Source organism: Mesoplodon mirus (assembly GCF_964341445.2).
Source record: "Mesoplodon mirus genome assembly, chromosome: 11".
Classification (NCBI taxonomy): domain Eukaryota; kingdom Metazoa; phylum Chordata; class Mammalia; order Artiodactyla; family Ziphiidae; genus Mesoplodon; species Mesoplodon mirus.
The window spans coordinates 7,943,367-7,962,579 of record NC_138987.1 but is presented as its reverse complement, the minus strand read 5'-3'; the positions used below and the strand labels follow the sequence as shown (position 1 = coordinate 7,962,579).

General features: G+C 36.7%; 1 protein-coding gene across 3 annotated transcripts in view; it reads left to right on the top strand.

The window, feature by feature from the left end:
* Positions 1 to 19,213, top strand: part of LIN7A (lin-7 homolog A, crumbs cell polarity complex component) — a 240,927-nt gene that overhangs the window by 38,138 nt on the left and 183,576 nt on the right. For all 3 annotated transcript variants that reach the window (XM_082636676.1, XM_082636677.1, XM_082636678.1), the window contains one exon: positions 12,786 to 12,893. The gene's annotated coding sequence lies outside the window, so the exon portion shown is untranslated. The remainder of the gene's footprint in view (positions 1 to 12,785; positions 12,894 to 19,213) is intronic.

Genomic DNA, 19,213 nt, shown 5'->3' with positions numbered 1-19,213 from the left:
TGTCATTTATCCTGTCCTCCTTCTGTGTCAGTCTCAGTCCAGGCTTCTAGAATCTCCACCCCAACTCAATTACCAATGGAGAGTAAGTTAATTCTTGACATAAATTCTTCTGAAGCTGTTAGGTAAGCTTAGTAACTATTAATTAACTAAAGAGATTTAGTTGTCTAATTAACTAAAGAGATTTATTTTTTACCAAGTATAAAGAGATACGGTTTTCAATTTATACCGTTGTATAAAGTCAAAGAAGAATCAGGCAAATAAAAATTGCCTGATTTTGTTCATTGGTTGGTTGGTGTTTTCACTCTCTTGGTTTGTTTTGGGTACTCTTGGAAGGGTGTAACAAGTTATTGAGGGATTAGTGAGGGATCAAATGGAGGGCTTGCATGCTCAGACAAGGACAGTATTCTACAAATAGAGTTGAATATTCTGAGCTGTGCGAGAAGCATCATCAGAGTTCACACACCAGATATACTGTGTTTGCTCTGAAGCCCAACAGAAGGCTTTCCCTTGTGTGCGTTTTGATGCTTTCCCCCCTCTCTCTGCCGGTGTAAGTTCTTGTTGATTCTCAGCTGACATGCCAAATACTCTTTCCTCTTACTGCTAAGCATCCCTTTGATGGTCTCTCTCTAGACCTTAGTCCCTCATTATCCATAACTTTAAACTAATGCTTAAATGGTTTACACCATGTATTTTCTTATGCCAGTGTGAACCTGAGTTTGTGCCTAAAACCCAAGGAAATAGATCTGTAACCGTTTAATATAGAGGTGCAAATGTACGACCAGCTTTCTCTGTAAGTATCTACTTGGTGGTCTGATGGAAGAGAACTTTGCTTAAATATGCTATAATATTGAGATTCCATCACTTAGGTATTCACCACTTTGGGCCCTCAGTGTTAAAATCCATGTATTTTTCACTGGGTAGGCTCCTACCTTACACTGCCCTATAGTGAGGAATCAGTTGAAAACTAGTCTTAGCATTAGTGGGCAAAAAGAGCTCCTGTGTTCCAAGGACTTAGAAAAGATATCAGTATAATGGAAGGAGGAGCCCAGAATGAAGATTAAGTGTTTGGGATGCAAGAAGATGTCTTCCTATAGATTCTTCACACATTTACCTATGGTTGATTTTGTCAAAATATGTTTATTTTGCAAGTGGGATCGAGTGAAAAACAGATACTTTGATAAAAGTTACAGAATATATTTTTAATTCTTTCATATGGGTTATTTAAATGCAGAGAAGAGTTATTTCTCCTTTTCTGCCATATTTGGAAGGGTTTTCAGTTAAACAGTATCTCTTCTTTGTGTATAAAAGAATTTTTTCTAAACACAGGAGATGTGTGCAGACTGAATAAACTATGGGAAAGAAAAAGATAAGACACATAGCTTATCTTCTGGCAAACTCTTTGCATTTTCCATTAAGCCCTTTTTACAGCAGTTTCAGAACCTTTGTGAATCTAGTATTAGTATCATGAAATTTTAGAGCTGATAAAGACAACCTAATTTACACTCCTCATTTCCCAGGTGACGAACAAAGATCTCCTAAATCCCAGTTCAGAGGTGATTCCACAACATCAAAATGCTGTTGTCTCCTTACATATTTATTTTCATTTATAATTGTTTCAGGAATGGAACTGATACCTGTAAGAGAATAATGTTCAGATTAGTTAGCATATTGGAGTAATTTTTGAGTAAGTGCTTTAGACAAAGCACATTGTTTTAGTATATATTTTGTTCAAACACTGAGTAGCTGTTTTGCTTATTTTCATGTCATGTGAAGATGCTGAAATGACATTATCAGTATTAAAGGCATATAAATTAATATGAAATCTAGTCAAAATTCTCCCTTGGCTAAGTGGACTTATCATAAACAACACACATATCATTTGAAATTTCCATTTTAAAAAAGCATAAATCCAAGCCTTCAAGAGAGAAATATTAACAAATAGTCTATCTTTAATTAAACTTCAAATAACTTGCACTTTAAAGCATGAAACTTGGGCTTCCCTGGCGGCACAGTGGTTGAGAGTCCTCCTGCCGATGCAGGGGACACGGGTTCGTCTCCCGGTCCGGGAAGATCCCACCTGCCGCGGAGCGGCTAGGCCCCTGGGCCATGGCCGCTGAGCCTGCGCATCCAGAGCCTGTGCTCCGCAGCGGGAGAGGCCACAACAGTGAGAGGTCCGCGTACCGCAAAAAAAAAAAAAAAAAAAGCATGAAACTTAACTAAAAATCGTTATTTTCAATTTACTCAGTGTTTTTAATCTTATGCAGTGCTTTAAGTATTGAGTGTCCTGCAGCTCTGCTATCCTTCTATTCATTAAATACATGATTTTGAACAAAGAACTGACTCCTTGAAATGCATGTTGTTGCATTTCACTAAGTGAATTTCTAAGTAGATCAAGAAAATGAACTTAAATTCTTCTGACTTAACGCAGAATAATTTAGTGCTACACAATAGAGAACTAAAAAACCAGCTTAGTCACTTAGAATTTTAGGAGTTATATTAAGTAAGAATTACTGGGAGGAAATATTATCATAAAGTACATAGACATAGATATTTAAAATTATTAGATTTATAGGGAATTCCCTGGCGGTCCAGTGGTTAGGACCTCACACTTCCACTGCAGGGGGCCCAGGTTTGATCTCTGGCCAGGAAACTGAAATCCTGGAAGCTGCATGGTGCAGCCAAAAAATAAAAATAAAATAAAATTGTTAGATTTATAAAATTACTAGATCTATAAAATTTAACTAATTGTAAGAATGTTTACTTCATTATTTAGAGAGACCCTATCTTGAGCAATTTTCCCTCTGCCTTTCAACTTCAGAAAGTGGAATACTATGGGAAAAATAAAGTAAATGAAATAAAATAACTATTTTAAAAAAATACCTGACCACTGTTCTTTCAGGTTAGCTGTATTTTGGTCATTACTTCCTATGCTCCTCTAAGATTGTGAGACCGCATTTTAAGAATCACTGTTTTGAATTGCTTGACTCTTATCTACTTTTTCTTCAAATCTATTCCAGTTGCCTCTTTTTCTAAAACTTTGTCAACCTGAAAAATGAATCCTTGAAAGTTTTCCCCTCTTCTGAATAACATATTATTCTGATACATGGAATGTATTTTTTATTATCTGCTATTATTTTGAATCATATAAAATTGCCATTTGAATAGTCAAACCATTAAAATATTGGCAGTTTCATATAATTCAAACTAATATATGCCAAGCAGTTCATGCATGCTTTCAAATGTGTGATTCATTTCATTCCTTCACATACTCATTGTATACTACATTTTATTTTATTATATGTAATTACATATCAATATCCCATCTAGCTTATAAACTCCCAAGGAAAAGAACAGTCACATTTTTTGTTTTTAATTAAGAACAGCACAAAAAATTTCTGTTGAATGAACAAGTGAAAGTAGCAGTAGAATAGAAGCAAATACTGTTATTGCATTAACAAATCCACTTTTAACATTTCTTAGCTTGCGTTTTTTATATAAGAAACTAGAGCTTCTTATATAACTTTTTCTTGGTTTAAAAAAAAAGAGAAGCAATATAAAATTTCTTCGATATGTGATATGTATCTTTTAATCCAGAAGCATAGATATTCATTCATTCATTCATTCATTCATTCATTCAACAATATGTTGTCTGCACCTACTATGTTTTGGACATCATACTATAGGCATGAGAGACAAAAATAATATAAAATATTTATTGAGTTCTTGTATGCCAGGCACCATTCTAATGTTTTACATATTTTAAGCTCACATGGAACCTATGAAATACTATTTACAGTTATCAAATGGTGAAAATAAGACACAGGGAAGTACCTTGTTCAAGGGTATACAGCTCATAAATAGTAGAGATGGGCTTCAAACCATGCAGTCCAGTTCCAAAGTCTGTCCCCTTAACCACTGTCTAGTACTGCTTCTCACAACAAAATCTGAACACAACACCCACTACACTCTGAGTTAAAAAATCATTTGTATTATTTTCCTCACTGTATCCTGAGCACCTAGACCAATGCCTGGTACATCTTATGTACAGAGTAGCTGTTGTTGCATAAATGAATAAATGTTCAAGAAGAATTCCTCTAGAGAACTGATATGCTGAGATAAAATCTGTTATAGACATATGAAAAAAAGTATTATAGAAGGTCTTATGATGCAGGACCTAACCTTGTCTGATAGAATTAGGACAGATTTTATGAGTAACATGTGAGCAGTATTGAAAAGATATTAGCCATAAAACTATCCTTGGTGTAGAAAACAGCATTTGCAAAAGTTTTGAGTCTTGAATTGAGTTAGGTTCTACTGCTGGGTGTTAGTAGAAGATAGCAGAGACCGGAAAACTGGAAAGTTGCTCTGGGATGGGACTATGAAGGGTGATGTATCTCAATCTTGGGAGATTGCATTTATCCTAAGGGCAATGGGAAGGCAACCGGCTTGTTTTCTTTCTTCGTGTCTCTTTCTGTTTGAAAATCTTTTAAAAGTGATTCAATCCAGGGACTTCCCTGGTGGTGCAGTGCTTAATAATCCACCTGCCAATGCAGTGGACAGGGGTTCGAGCCCTGATCCGGGAAGATCCCACATGCTGTGGAGCAACTAAGCCCGTGAGCCACAACGAGTGAGCCTGCGCTCTAGAGCCTGTGAGCCACAACTACTGAGCCCACGTGCCACAACTACTGAAGCCCGCGTGCCTAGAGCCCGTGCTCCGCAACAAGAGAAGCCACCGCAATGAGAAGCCTGTGCACCTCAACAAAGAGTAGCCCCCGTTCTCTGCAAACACAGCAATGAAGACCCAATGCAGCCAAAAATAAATAAAGAAATGAATTTAAAAGTGATTCAATCCATTAGCAGTGTTGCTCTTGTTATAATTGCTCTCAACTATATCTCAGCTAGATTTAGCGAAATACCAGTCACTAAAATGGTAAGTTTCAGATTTTAAAACAACGTAGCAATGTATTGAACCAACCTTCCACAAGATCAAGGAGAATGACCAAAAATAAACACTTTCAGAGGAAGATAACAGAAATCACAGTTTTTACACCTTTCTCCCACAATGTCTAACATGTAATAAAAAGTACTAGACTTCAAAGAAGTAGTGAAATGTGATTCATTGTCAAGAAATTTTTTTTAAGTATTCAAAAGAAGAAGCTCTACGGCATGGACATATATACACTACCAAACGTAAGCTAGTGGGAAGCAGCCGCATAGCACAGGGAGATCAGCTCGGTGCTTTGTGACCGCCTGGAGGGGTGGGATAGGGAGGGTGGGAGGGAGACGCAAGAGGGAGGGGATATGGGAACATATGTATATGTATAACTGATTAAATTTGTTATAAAGCAAAAAAAATAAATAAAATAAATAAATAGATTACTATAAAAAAAAAAAAAAAGAAGAAGCTCTATGGTGGCTCAGGTATTGGAAACAGCAGACAAGGCCTTTACATATATTCAATGGGCTTAACAGAAGATTGGAGACAGAAGAAAATGTCAGTGAAATTGAACTTAGATCAACTGAAATTCGCCAATCTGAAGGCAGACAAAAAAATTGTAAAAAAATTAAAGAGTATCACTGAACTGTGATAACTGTTATGTGGTCTGATACATGCAAATGGAGTTCTAGAAATATAAGAGAGGTACAATAGGGCAGAAAATATTTGGAGAAATTTTTCACAAATTTGGGGACTAACAAGAAGCTCAGCTAACTCCACACAAGGATAAATACAAAGAAAATATACCGAGGGACAGTATAATCAAACTACAAATGAATATCAAAAGCAAAGAAAGTGTCTTAAGTAGCAAAAGGTGGGCAGGGGGGCGAGATATATTACACTCAGAGGAATAGCTATATGAATTAAATGAACTGATTTCTCATTCAGAAAAAAAAAACAAAGAAAATGGAACGGCATCTTTAATTGCTAAAAGAAACCAGAATTCTATGTGCTAAAAGAAATCAGAATTTGATGTTCAGCAAAAATATTCTTTTAACAATAAGAATAAAGAAGAAAAATTTCAGATAAGACAAAACAGATAATTTGTTTCAGAGATCTGCACTACTGGAAATGCTGAAGACTTTAAACTATAAAATGTGACTGGGTAGACTTCTTGCTTCTTTATGTATTCTTCCTATTGCATGTCACAGTACCCTACACAAGGTAGGTGCTCAATAAATCATTTTTTTCAGAATCCATGTTTGTAATTAATTAACAAATAAAAAGCAGTTTTGGACCAGTTTTGGACCAGTTATCTGAACTATCAATACGATCATTCACCAACTTTTGCAATTTTTGTTTTCCTAGTCCAGTTCTGTTTTTCCTGGCATTTGAAGGTTTTGATTTACCTATACTCTCCAAAACACTTTACTAAAATTAGGTCAATATTTAAAGAGAAAATGAGATTTGTGATGCCCAAACAAATTCTGAACAACCAACAATTTTCCTTGAAAGATTCATGGTTTCATTTTATTCATTTATTATGCCTGAAGCATCCAAGTAATTGCCTTGTGTTTAGAGACTTACACTTTATCATAGTATAACGTATTTAAATATTTCTACCTTTATTTTCTAGATAAAATATGATTTTAAAAGTATTAGTGTGCATTTTTCTGGGATATGCATTAAACTATGGTCTGCAAGAAATAATTATGGGAAATATTCTGCTCTGTGTGTGTGTGTATGTGTATGTGTGTGTGTGTTTGGCCTGCACAAAATTTATTATAGCCCTAAACCTTCTATTCTGTATTTTAATTATCTTAATTTCCGAAACTAGAATACAAACTCCTCATGAACAGAATAAAATTTGGAATCCTTTGCTACAGTGTTTTCTCCCTAGTAGCTGCTCAGCTATTGGTGAATGAAAGAAAGAATGAATGAATATTATAGGTGATAGAATCTCTAGTTAGGTGTACAATCTTCTAAATTCTAGTTATTCCAAAGTTGATATTAAAGAAGTTGGATAGTTTGCCACACAATTCAATTATTTATGTATTGTTGACCTCATAGCCAACGTCATAGATTTATCTATATTTCCTCTCTGTATGCTTACTGTATTCTCCCTTCTGCTCCTGAAACTCCATTTAGCAAGGTCTCAATACTTTCCATCTTACTTAACACAGTGGCTTGCTTTCTATCGTCACTATATTCCAACTCTTAGAACCAACACCCAACCTGTTAACTGAAACTTTTTTCTCACGGTTTCTGTAACACCATACTTGCCTCATTTTCCTCTTGGTTCATCAGCTTCTAGATATGTAGTTGTATTATATACAGTTTTGGTTATTTATTGAAATGGTTGTATTTTTTCTATAATACATTGATAATACAATATCACTATATTTCCTAATACTAATATATCCTTGAATTCCTATGAATAACTCTGTGTGGTTGTAGAGGGTTATTAGTTTGTTGTAATTTTTGTATTGAGGTATAGTTGACTTAAAATGCTGTGTTAGTTTCTGGTATACAGCAAAGTGATTCATATTCTTTTTCCATTATGGTTTATTACAGGATATTGAATATAGTTCCCTGTGCTATACAATAGGACCTTGTTGTTTATCCATTCTATATTTAATAGTTTGCATCTGCTAGTCCCAAACTCCCAATTCAACCCTCCCCCACTCCCCATCCACCTTGGCAAACACAGGTCTGTTTTCTGTGTCTATGAGTCTGCTTCTGTTTCTGTTGTGATTTTTAATCAATCCCAAAGGTTTTTTTTTTTATTCTGCGTAGTCATAAGCAGGATTGCCTAAAGTGAGTGAGGGAGAGAGAACTTTACTGTGTTTTGAGCTCAGAAATATGTTCACTTCGAAAATGACAGAAAAAACTTAACATTTTTCTAACCTGTGGTAGTTTGTATAGAATCAGTCACATCTACAATTAAGCCATTAAGGAAAGAATTCTTTAATAAATTTAATAATGTATTTTTTATTTCTCCATGGTTATTCAATTTTTTTTTACTTTTGTAGTCAATATTGGTAATTTTTCAGAAAATTACCTATTTCAATGATATTTTCAAATTTATTAGTGGGTCTATGAAAGGTAGTCTCTTAAATTTCATATCTCTCATTTTATCTCCTGTTTTATGTCTAAAATTTTTTTTCTTTTATTACATTTGTCACAGAGTTTATGCTCTATTTTATCACACACCCTCCTCATCCCTACTTTCCACAAACATGCAAAAACAAAAATAAGTACAACAGAAATCACATATTTTGGATTTATTTATGAATTGTTTCTCTCCTAATTTTTAAAAAAATTATCACTTTTCTACTTTGATCCCATTTATTTCCATTCTCATATTTCTGTAAACCATTTTCATCCCTTCTATATTCTTTATTTGAACAATATATTAACGTCTTGGTTTTTTTTAACATGATGCCCTCTTTAAAGCATGTTACTTTACCTCTGAGTATACATTTGGCTGTATCCCCCAAGTTCTCATTTTTCTTTTCTTTTTATCTAAGAAATTTATTAATGCAGATTTTATTTTCTATTTGAACAAATAATTGCTTTGCAACATTTTTAACTAAAGTTTTTAAATTCTTACTCTTTGTAAGCCTCTCTCCTGAGAGACTATTTCCTATCAATGTCTGATACTTGCCTATCAGAGCTCCCCATTCTTCCCTGACACCCTGCACCCAGCAGTTTCCCCTGCAGACTTCACAGGTCTCATATGCTTTCCTTATGTGCACATGTAGTTTACAGAATTTCCATGCTTCCTAGTTTTGCAGAAAATATAGTTTGTGAATTCCCTTTTTCCTCCCTCCATTCTCCTTGATGCTGTGTATGGTTTCTAGGAAAGCAATGGGAATATAAGTAACTAAGCCATTGCTACTTTTTTTTGGAGACTGAATTTGTAAAATATTAATAGTGACTTAATAAATCTGCTACAGCAGAAAGGACCTTTTCTCTCTGCTAAAATTTCTGCTCATTGAATATATATATACTTTTTATAGCATTTCATTACTGCTAAAGTTAATGTTAAATTCTTTCATTGACTAATCTAACCTTAATTAATGTTCCGGCATCCTGTATCTGTTCAAAGAATGTGTGATTAACATTTTAAAAGCTAACTTGAGTTTATACCTAGGGAATTATACCAACAATGGTAGCTGGATTACAAGGTATTTTGTAGGAAAATGATAAAAATAAAATGAATCCAAGGAAAAACAGTAAGCTGCCTATTTGCATGTCTTCAATACTTAGAAAACTAAGTGAATCATTAGAATAATCTGTTTTTTATCATGGACTCATTAATTATTTATATGACTTAGTGAACTATTCTATGACCTCTTTATAGAGTTTGATTTAATTTGTATGTATGATATGATCAAATCAATTTGTGACTTAGACTCTTAGCTTTTAAATATAAAATGAAAGGCTATCCAGATTTTTTAAATTGAGGAAGGATATTAATATTTATTAATGTAAGTTTAAAAATATCTTTCATTTAATAAGTATTATCAAGATCCTAATTTTCATGTTTTTGGTAATAGGCTCTAAATAATGATCTATACACAAGATCCGCTCTTGCCCAAGCTACATGTAAGCCTTCTATATATAAGATTATTACTCATCACAATATCATAGTCTCTCCTCTGGCTAACAAAATTGTCTCTAAAAATTCTAGTGGTAGATTTATATTAATAAGGACTAACCTGTCTCATAATATTAAACTGCATGCATATTTCAAACTATCATATATCATTACCTTTCAAAGTTGCTACCTTCTACTTGGTTAATTTCCAACACTACCTTTTGGTTACAATTGAACACAACATAATGTGTGTTTTTTCACCCTCTTATTTTACAACTTTAATTCAAACCTTCTTTGATTACTTGATTAATAGTTTGCAGGTGCTCTGTGGACTCTGCTTCTAAGAGTAAACTGGGGCTTCCCTGGTGGCGCAGTGGTTGAGAGTCCGCCTGCCGATGCAGGGGACACGGGTTCGTGCCCTGGTCCGGGAAGGTCCCACATGCCGCGGAGCGCCTGGGTCCGTGAGCCATGGCCGCTGAGCCTGCGCGTCTGGAGCCTGTGCTCCGCAACGGGAGAGGCCACAGCAGTGAGAGGCCCACGTACTGCAAAAAAAAAAAAAAAAAAAGAGTAAACTGGATACCTCTGTCAAAAGTATTATAACCTCATTGTGGTTATTGTATTAATAATTTCTATGATTACTTACATTAATGCATTTTTATGTAGTTCATCCCAGCTGCACAAACCCATTCTCTTATTAATAACATAATTGTGATGTCTACAAAGTTTGATCCTTCTCTTCTTTCAGGTCGTAACTCAAATGTTATCTTCTTGGCAACGTCTTCCCTAGCCATCCTATTTAAAAATATACCTCCAACTTCCCTACTCTCTATCCTGAATTATTTTGCTCCATAGCATTTATCATCCTCTGATAATTTATATTTTACTTATTTATTTGTTTGTTTATGGTCTGCCTCTCCTATTTAGAATTTAAGCTTTATGATATCAGGAATAATATGTGCCCTGTTCATGCTCCAGTCACTGCTGCCAGAATAGTTCCTGGAATGTAGTACGTTCTCAATAAATATTTGTTGAATAAACAAAGAAACAAAACCCAGAATAATACGGACATTATAGGAAAAGATACATAGGAAGTGTCAGGGGTGTTAAAGAAAGTAATATTTGACATAATCTTGAGACAGAAAATAAGAATGAAGTCTCTGTACTCTGGATTCATGTTTACAATAAAGATGTTAAATTAGTAGTGAAATTATGATCTGAGCATTGGCTATGAAAGGGTGGGAATATAGTAGAAGCTAGAAATCTGAGTCAGATATGCTCGTGCTATGCTGCGTCTTCATTTCCCTTCAGATGCTGGGTCTCATTCAGTCATCCTCATTGTGACTTGCCTCTCACTGTAAAGAATACTTTGCTTGAAAAATTTAAGACAGCTTCCATCTCTATTGGTTTTTTCCTGTCTTCTGGCATGGATGGTACTCTGGGAAATAAAAACCCCCCATATAGTTGGTTCCTCTACTATTTAAGGCGCTCCTCAGTGTCTAATGAAGCAAAGGGTTCTATAACTGAGTAAGTAAGGGCATCAGTACCAAAGCAGCTGGAATCATAGCTCATTTTGCCACTAGTGTCTGATGCAGGATGAAGAAAGTAGCAATATGCCAGGTGGAGATAAGTCACTTAACTGGCTGATCACATCAAATTGCTCTCAATATAATCAGCTGGGACACATTTACCAAACTGGCATTTTAAATCATTATAAGGAAGTTGAATTAATTACCTGGTTATATGTTTTAATATTATGTGTTCAGTATGTGCTCATAGCAAGCACTTAATAAAAATGTTAACCATTATATACAGAAGGAAAAAATAGAACAAATAAAATCATAGCTGATTTCTTGGTAATGTTAGACTTATCTTTACATAATGACTCTGGAATATTGTCCTAATCATAAACTCGTTAGTTATCAATGAATGTTTTTGATTACCCGAAAATCTGTACTGAGGCATCAGCTGAGAAAATTAGGAAAAACGGACTGGAACCTATAACACTTAGCACCTGAATGTCCTTGTGTCATTTTCCATTTAAAGTCAATCACAATTGGATTGAAACTCATTTGTAAATTTCCCTGGTTCTTCGTTGCTGTATGTCTGCCAGCCCCTGAATCACAATTCAGCTGTGCTGCGTCCTGCATACATTCCTCTTAAGAGGCTTTATTGGTTGGTTGCGATGAGGTTTTACACAGTCCCTCGATCCCGCAGAGCTCATTGCCCTGCCGTTTTCACATTTCATTACATGGCATGGAGAAAACGAAACATGGGAAAGACCGGGGCATAGTATACATCATTTTTCTAACCTTTGAAACTGATGACAAATGGCCATAAAAATGCATTTCAAATCCTAGTATAAGTGACATTGAAATGAATGTAAATGGTGAGTTCTGTGGGTCCTCTGTCTTCCTCTTCCATTAAAAAAACTACTGAATACTACTGCCTTGATACCATAAGAAAAATTTGTTATGCTTTTTTAAAGCTGTTTTTGGAACTAAATTATTTTGTTCTTAAGGACTTTAAAACTCTGACAACGTCAAAATTACAATGATAAAGAGTTTACGAAGGCTTTTATTTATCACTTCAAAATAATTGTCAGAGAGCCTCTAAAATTTTACTCCTGGTACAGGAAAAAAAAAAAAAAACCTACCAAACTTTTAACACTGGCTACGTTATGAAGCCATATTTTTAAAATTTGATTTATTAAAGTCAGAAATATTATTTTTTAATTTAAAATATTTAGCAACAGGGCTTCCCTGGTGGCGCAGTGGTTGAGAGTCTGCCTGTCGATGCAGGGGACACGGGTTCGTGCCCCGGTCTGGGAAGATCCCACATGCCGTGAAGCGGCTGGGCCCGTGAGCCATGGCCGCTGAGCCTGCGCGTCTGGAGCCTGTGCTCCGCAACGGGAGAGGCCACAACAGTGAGAGGCCCATGCACAGCAAAAAAAAAAAAAAAAAAAAAAAAAAATTTAGCAACATAAATGTGATCAAAAAATAATAACTCTCACTTCAAATAAGCCCTTAGTTTTTATTGAGGGCATTTATGACAGTCCATAAATTCATTTGCCATAAATAAGAAAATGCACTTATTCCACTGTATGTATTTCCTCAGTGTTTTTGTAGGGGACAGTTGACTTCTTTATCCTACTGCCCATTATCCTACCATGCATCACCCTACTGCCCATCTTATTTGGGAAGAATTCCCCTGATTCAAGTGATAAGAGAATTCTGTCTTCTACTACAGAAACTGAAGGATCCAGATATCACCTCTCCCTGACCCCCTAAAGAGCCAGCTCATGATACTGAATCAGTGAAATTCTTCAGCTTTGACTTTGAATCTGCAAAGATGCAGGTATGCTTGAAGACATTAGCGTAACAGTACTGTGAGGCTTGCAAAGGTGCCAAGAGTGGTATCCTTAGCATGAACTAGACTGTATTCCCTGATTTCTAACTGAGACTGATTCTCCGGCTTTTGAACTGAAGTTTTTTAACTAATCATTATTCATCCAGGAAAATAATTTCTCCTTAAGTTCTCCAGAGTTGGTGGTGTTGCTTACAATAAACACTCTGGTGAAGAAATTGGTATTTGTGAATAGATTGTAGACAGCAGATGCTTAGAGAAGGGAGGATTCTTGGGTTCAATGTTGCCTAAACAGTGCTGAAGGGGAATGCAAATCTCCTGTTATTATCGACAGGTGAAAATCTGGCAATGAAGGTATGCAAGGCATGAAGGATTCAAGACTATAGGGCGGGGTAGTTACTTATAATCATACTGAAAAGCTTGAGGAGAGAAAAAGAGGATAAAACCTGTGCTGTCCATATGGTAGCCACTAGCCACATACGGCTAAGTAAACCCTGGATACTTGAAAACTTAGTGCTTAAGAACAAAAGAATGTAAAATATCTCATTTTTAATTTGCATACTGCTTTTATGTTGAAATCATAATATTTTAGGCATATTGGGTTAAATAAATTATAAAAATTAATTTCATATGTTTATTTTTACCTTTTAAATTGTGGCTTACTAGAAAATTTTAAATTACATAAGACATTTTTTTTTAATTTTTTAAAAAATTTTTATTGGAGTGTAGTTGATTTACAATGTTATGTTAGTTTCAAGTGTATGGCAGAGTGAATCAGTTATACATATACATATATCTACTCTTTTTTAGATTCTTTTCCCACATAGGCCATTCCAGAGTATTGAGTAGAAGTTCCATGTGCTATACAGTAGGTCCTTATTAGTCATCTCTTTTACATATAGTAATGTGTATATGTCAATCCCAATTTCCAATTTATCCCTCCCCCTCTTAACCCCTGGTAACCATAAGTTTATTTTCTACATCTGTAACTCTATTTGTTTTGTAGGTAAGTTCATTTGTACCCTTTTTTTAGATTCCACATATAAGCGATATCATATGATATTGGTCTTTCTCTGTCTGACTTACCTCACTCAGTATGACAATCTCTAGGTCCATCCACGTTGCTGCAAATGGCATTATTTCATTTTTTATGGCTGAGTAATATTCCATTGTATATGTGCACCACATCTTCTTTATCTATTCCTCTATTGATGGACATTTAGGTCGCTTCCATGTCCTGGCTATTGTAAATAGTGCTGCAGTGAATGTTGGGGTGCAAAACATATTTGTGACTCACAATTTATAGCATTGGTTCTGAAAGAGTGAGGACATAATAGGTGTGGTTATATGGGTGAGATTCTTAGGGCTTAAAAGTATACCCTCGTTGTCCAATCCCACTAACCAGATAAAGAAACCCCTTTCCATTTGCTTAAAACACTGTAACTCCCTTGCATGAGAGTGTTCTGCGGATAATTAAGTCAATTTTCTTCATATCCAGTGGTCCATCCTTCATGGTTTCCAGGCTTCCAACTGGAGCCATATACCAGCATGTTTCCTACAGACTCAGAGAGCTTCAGAACTTTGATATTTATGTGTGTAAATATGTGGGAATATTAGTGAAAATAGACGGTGCTCCACAAAAGAGGGAGCAATAATGTACATATATACACTACCAAGCGTAAAATAGATAGCTAGTGGGAAGCAGCCGCATAGCACAGGGAGATCAGCTCGGTGCTCTGCGACCACCTAGAGGGGTGGGATAGGGAGGGTGGGAGGGAGGGAGACGCAAGAAGGAAGAGATATGGGAAAATATGTATATGTATAACTGATTCACTTTGTTATAAAGCAGAAACTAACAGACCATTGTAAAGCAATTATACTCCAATAAAGATGTTAAAAAATAAAAAATAAAAAAGGAGCAATATAATTTGAAATTGGGCTGAAGGTATTACTGTGAGCACACCTCCCAGAGACTCCTGATTCATTCAGTGTGTTACTCAGTCAGCTGACTTGGGTCTAATTATTTGCTTCCCTAAAATGACCTGTGACTGGTTACCCACCTAACTTGCCCAGACCTTTCAGGGAGTTGTACACTGAGACAAGTTAATTCCCAGTATCTCAGACTGCCATTGCAATCTGCTGGAAAGAATGAGAGTTTATTGCAGTTAGTAGGCTGGTGGAGTTCTGGCCAAAGTCTGTCTCTTGTCTGACCCAACTGAAGCCAAATTCATAGTGATTTTATTTCACAATTCCTAACACTATTCTGTAAATTTCATTTCTGCTGAAGTTAACTGGAGTTTATTTCTGTTGCTCACAACAGAGGGCACTCACTGGCTGATGTAGATTTATGGAACTTAGCAATGTCTTCCATTGATTGGAAAGGGTACTGATGTTTATACGAATACACCTATTTTAAATTTCAGCTTTGAAACTAAATAACTGTGACTTTGAACACCTACCTTCTTCACTTGTAAAATTAGAATATTTGACCATCATTTGGCTTGCCTCCAAGCCTAAAATTCTTGATTCTTTACACCATAACTGAATCTACATGTAGTGTCTCCAAACTACATTTTTTTTTTTTTTTTTTTGCGGTACGCGGGCCTCTCACTGTTGTGGCCTCTCCCGTTGCGGAGCACAGGCTCCGGACGCACAGGCTCAGTGGCCATGGCTCACAGGCCCAGCCGCTCCGCGGCATGTGGGATCCTCCCAGACCAGGGCACAAACCCGTGTCCCCTGCATCGGCAGATGGACTCTCAACCACTGTGCCACCAGGGAAACCCCAAACTACATTTATTTTTAACCCAGTGGTTTGACAGCTCCCACCACAAATACTCAATGTGTCAATAGAATTAGAATTATTAAGAAAGGCTGCTCTAAATCTGAGGTTTTTTATTTTCCTGCTCAGTGATATATTCACCAAAGTTCTAAAACATAAACCTACATTCACTAGTTTATCCCCTGAAAAAATGTTTCTCCCTATTTATTTTTAACCCTATAGTTACAGCTTTTGATTGTTAATTTACAACAGTTACAACTAAATCAATTTCTTTAGTCTACAGTAGAACATAATCTCCAGGCCAAAGAGGAAGACAAATACAAAAAGAACAATTTTACAAATATATCACAACAACTGTGGTAAGTGCCACAAAATTTAATAGGGTGGGGACTTCCCTGGTAGCCCAGTGGTTAAGAATCCTCCTGCTAATGCAGGGGACATGGGTTCGAGCCCTGGTCTGGGAAGATCCCACATGCCGCGGAGCAGCTAAGCCCGTGCACCACAACTACTGAGCCTGCACTCTAGAGCCCACGAGGCACAACTACTGAGCCCATGTGCCGCAACTACTGAAGCCCACACATCTAGAGCCTGTGCTCCACGACAAGAGAAGCCACTGCAGGGGGAAGCCTGGGCACTGCAACAGAGTAGCCCCTGCTTGCTGCAACTGGAGAACGCCCATGAAGCGAAGACCCAACACAGCCAAAAATTAATTAATTAATTAATTAAAATAAATTAATAGGGTGTTCTGAGATCACATAATGAGGCACCTGGCAGATAACTGCCTCTGAAAGAAGCAATGTATTTTTCAAGGGTATGCTAAAGGTGAAATCTGGATCACTCTCAGGCTGGCAGCTGATGGGTACAGGCCTTCTGCAGCTGATGTGTTAAATGCAGATCAAACTGAAGCACAGGATAATGTGTGATGTACCAGTTTGCTGACATCAAAATGCTTTATTAATCCTCATTTCCTCTTGGAGTTATAGAACCTGAAATCTCAAACCTGGATCTAAATCCAGGTTTCCTCCCCTCACCAGCCCAAATAGGTGTTCATATCACTTGGGAAGGATAGTAATGAAAAGGCAAATAAATGCCTTCTGTTTGCTTCAAACATCAAGATATCTGCAGAACTCTGCCTTACATGTATGAAGCCTTTCCTGGTTAGTTCTACTTTCTTTTAAACTAAGAGAATAAAAGTTCTCACTTGCAGGAAATAAATCCAGAATTCTCCTTAAGAAGCAGAGTCCCATACGAATCCACTATCCACAAAGCAGAAAGTAGATTTTCTTTTAGGCCTAGTGTCCTCATTTTCTTTGCCACTTTAGTTTAATTTAGGGCATGTGTTTATTTTCACAGAGGTATTTGTAGAGAGAAGAAGAAAAGAAAGAAAAGTTTAAATTTGAATTTCTCCAATGCCTTCAAGATACTGGGCCTTTCTCTAAGGGACATGAATGTATGTATTTCCTTCATAGTGACAGCTTCCTGAACATGATAGCCTGGTTAAGTGCCACTCTCTGGAGAGAGTAGGCTGGGTTATTATTGATACTTCATCTACATGGAAAAATCACTCAATCACCTAGGCCTCAACTTTCCAGTCTGTAAAATGTGAACAATAATAAGACTGAATGAGATACATTTCTGAAGTGTTTGGCACAGTGCCTGGCCAATATGTACTCATTAAACATTAGTTATCAATATAGCCATCATTATTGTTTTTAACAAATAACCAATACCAGAATAGTGGTGGGAGTTGGGGGAGGGGGCACAGAAAGACAGGGGAAGGAGCACAGTCATGTTACATAGACAACCTCTGAAAATAATTTGTATAAAACCTATGGTCACCTATATTATACATTTTAACTACTTCTATTGACTATGCATCTTTGGATTGACTTTTATATATTGCATTACACGGCAGCATATTGCAACGTTTAAAAGTAAGGTCTCTGGAGTCACAATACCTGGATACAAATGCAGTCTCTACCATTTTCAAGCTCTGCAATGTCAGGCAAATTACCTGTCTGAGCCTCTGTTATTATATCCTTAAAATAGGGGTAAACATAGTGTCTCCCTACTAGGATTGTTGTGAGAATTGAATGAGATAATATATGTCAAGTTTTCAGAACACAGCCCGACAAAGTAAACATTCAAGAAATATTAACGCAATATAATTATGTTATATCAAATATCATAATTATGTTATATATCAAATATGATATATCAAATATCATAGATTTTTGATATTCTTCCCTAAGAATCAATAATGTTTTCTCATCTTATCCTGGAAAGCCTATTTAAGGGTTTTGCTCAGTGTGGTAAGAGTTGATCTATCAAATTTTCATTGAAAAGTTGAGGCTAAAACAAGCAGTGTTGCCAAATCTCAAATTTTTAAGATTGATTTAAGCAATTGCATGGTATCAATCATAGTTCAGTCATAAAAATAAAGAAACCACTCTGCTACTTTAAGCAGGGAGAAATTTAATACAGTGAACTAGTGACTTAAAAATATATACGGGGCTCTCCTGGTGGCGCAGTGGTTGGGGATCCGCCTGCCGGTGCGGGGGACACGGGTTCGAGCTCTGGTCTGGAAGGATCCCACATGCCGCGGAGCGGCTGGGCCCGTGCGCCACGGCTGCTGAGCCTGCGCTCTGGGGCCCGCGAACCACAGCTGCTGAAGCCCGTGTGCCGTGGCTACTGAGGCCCGTGTGCCTGGAGCCTGTGCTCGCAGCGGGAGAGACTGCCACGGTGAGGGGCCTGTGCCCCGCAGCGGGGAGTGGCCCCCGCTCGTTGCAACTAGAGAGGGCCCGCGTGCACCAGCGAAGACCCAGTGCAGCCAAAAATTAAATAAATGAATAAATAAATAAATTTGAAAATATATATATATATATAGGAAGGCCTGGAGAAGCAGCGACTGTGGAAAGCACTCATTATTACTCACTATTACTCAGTTTTATCACCAGCCATGAGGGGATTAGAAAGTTTCAGGATCACAGGAAACTTCCACTAATGATCTCAGGTCACCCCTACACCAGATGAACAACTTCCAAGGGGATCCAAAGGAACTGCAAAGCATCACAGTTGTTCAAGCCCATGAGGTCTACTTACTGAATGAAGAACAATGATTTCTGCTTCTCTTGGCATTTTGAACTTTGTGGCCTCTGCCTGGTGGACTCCAAACCAGGAACCTGCTGGCAAGAGATTCTGGAAGATGCATTTCCTAGACTTCCAGTTGCTGTGATATGAGGACAGGAAGGAAAAGAAATAAGGGTGCAGGCGGTTGGTCCCTCCAAAATAATACACAGCACAGTCATTCCTTTGTCCGTTCAGCATTCATATAGAACCTTCTACCTATATTCAAATTTAAAAATAGCATTCTTAAATCTAACATGTTATAATTATTTCTTATTCAAATAAATATATGCTCACTCTCTCCCTATAAAGGTATGATCCCAAATTCCATCAGTTAATTTATTCAAATCAGGGTGATATCCTTCTAGTTTGGTCACAATATTTTTAAACAATAAATTATAAAGTT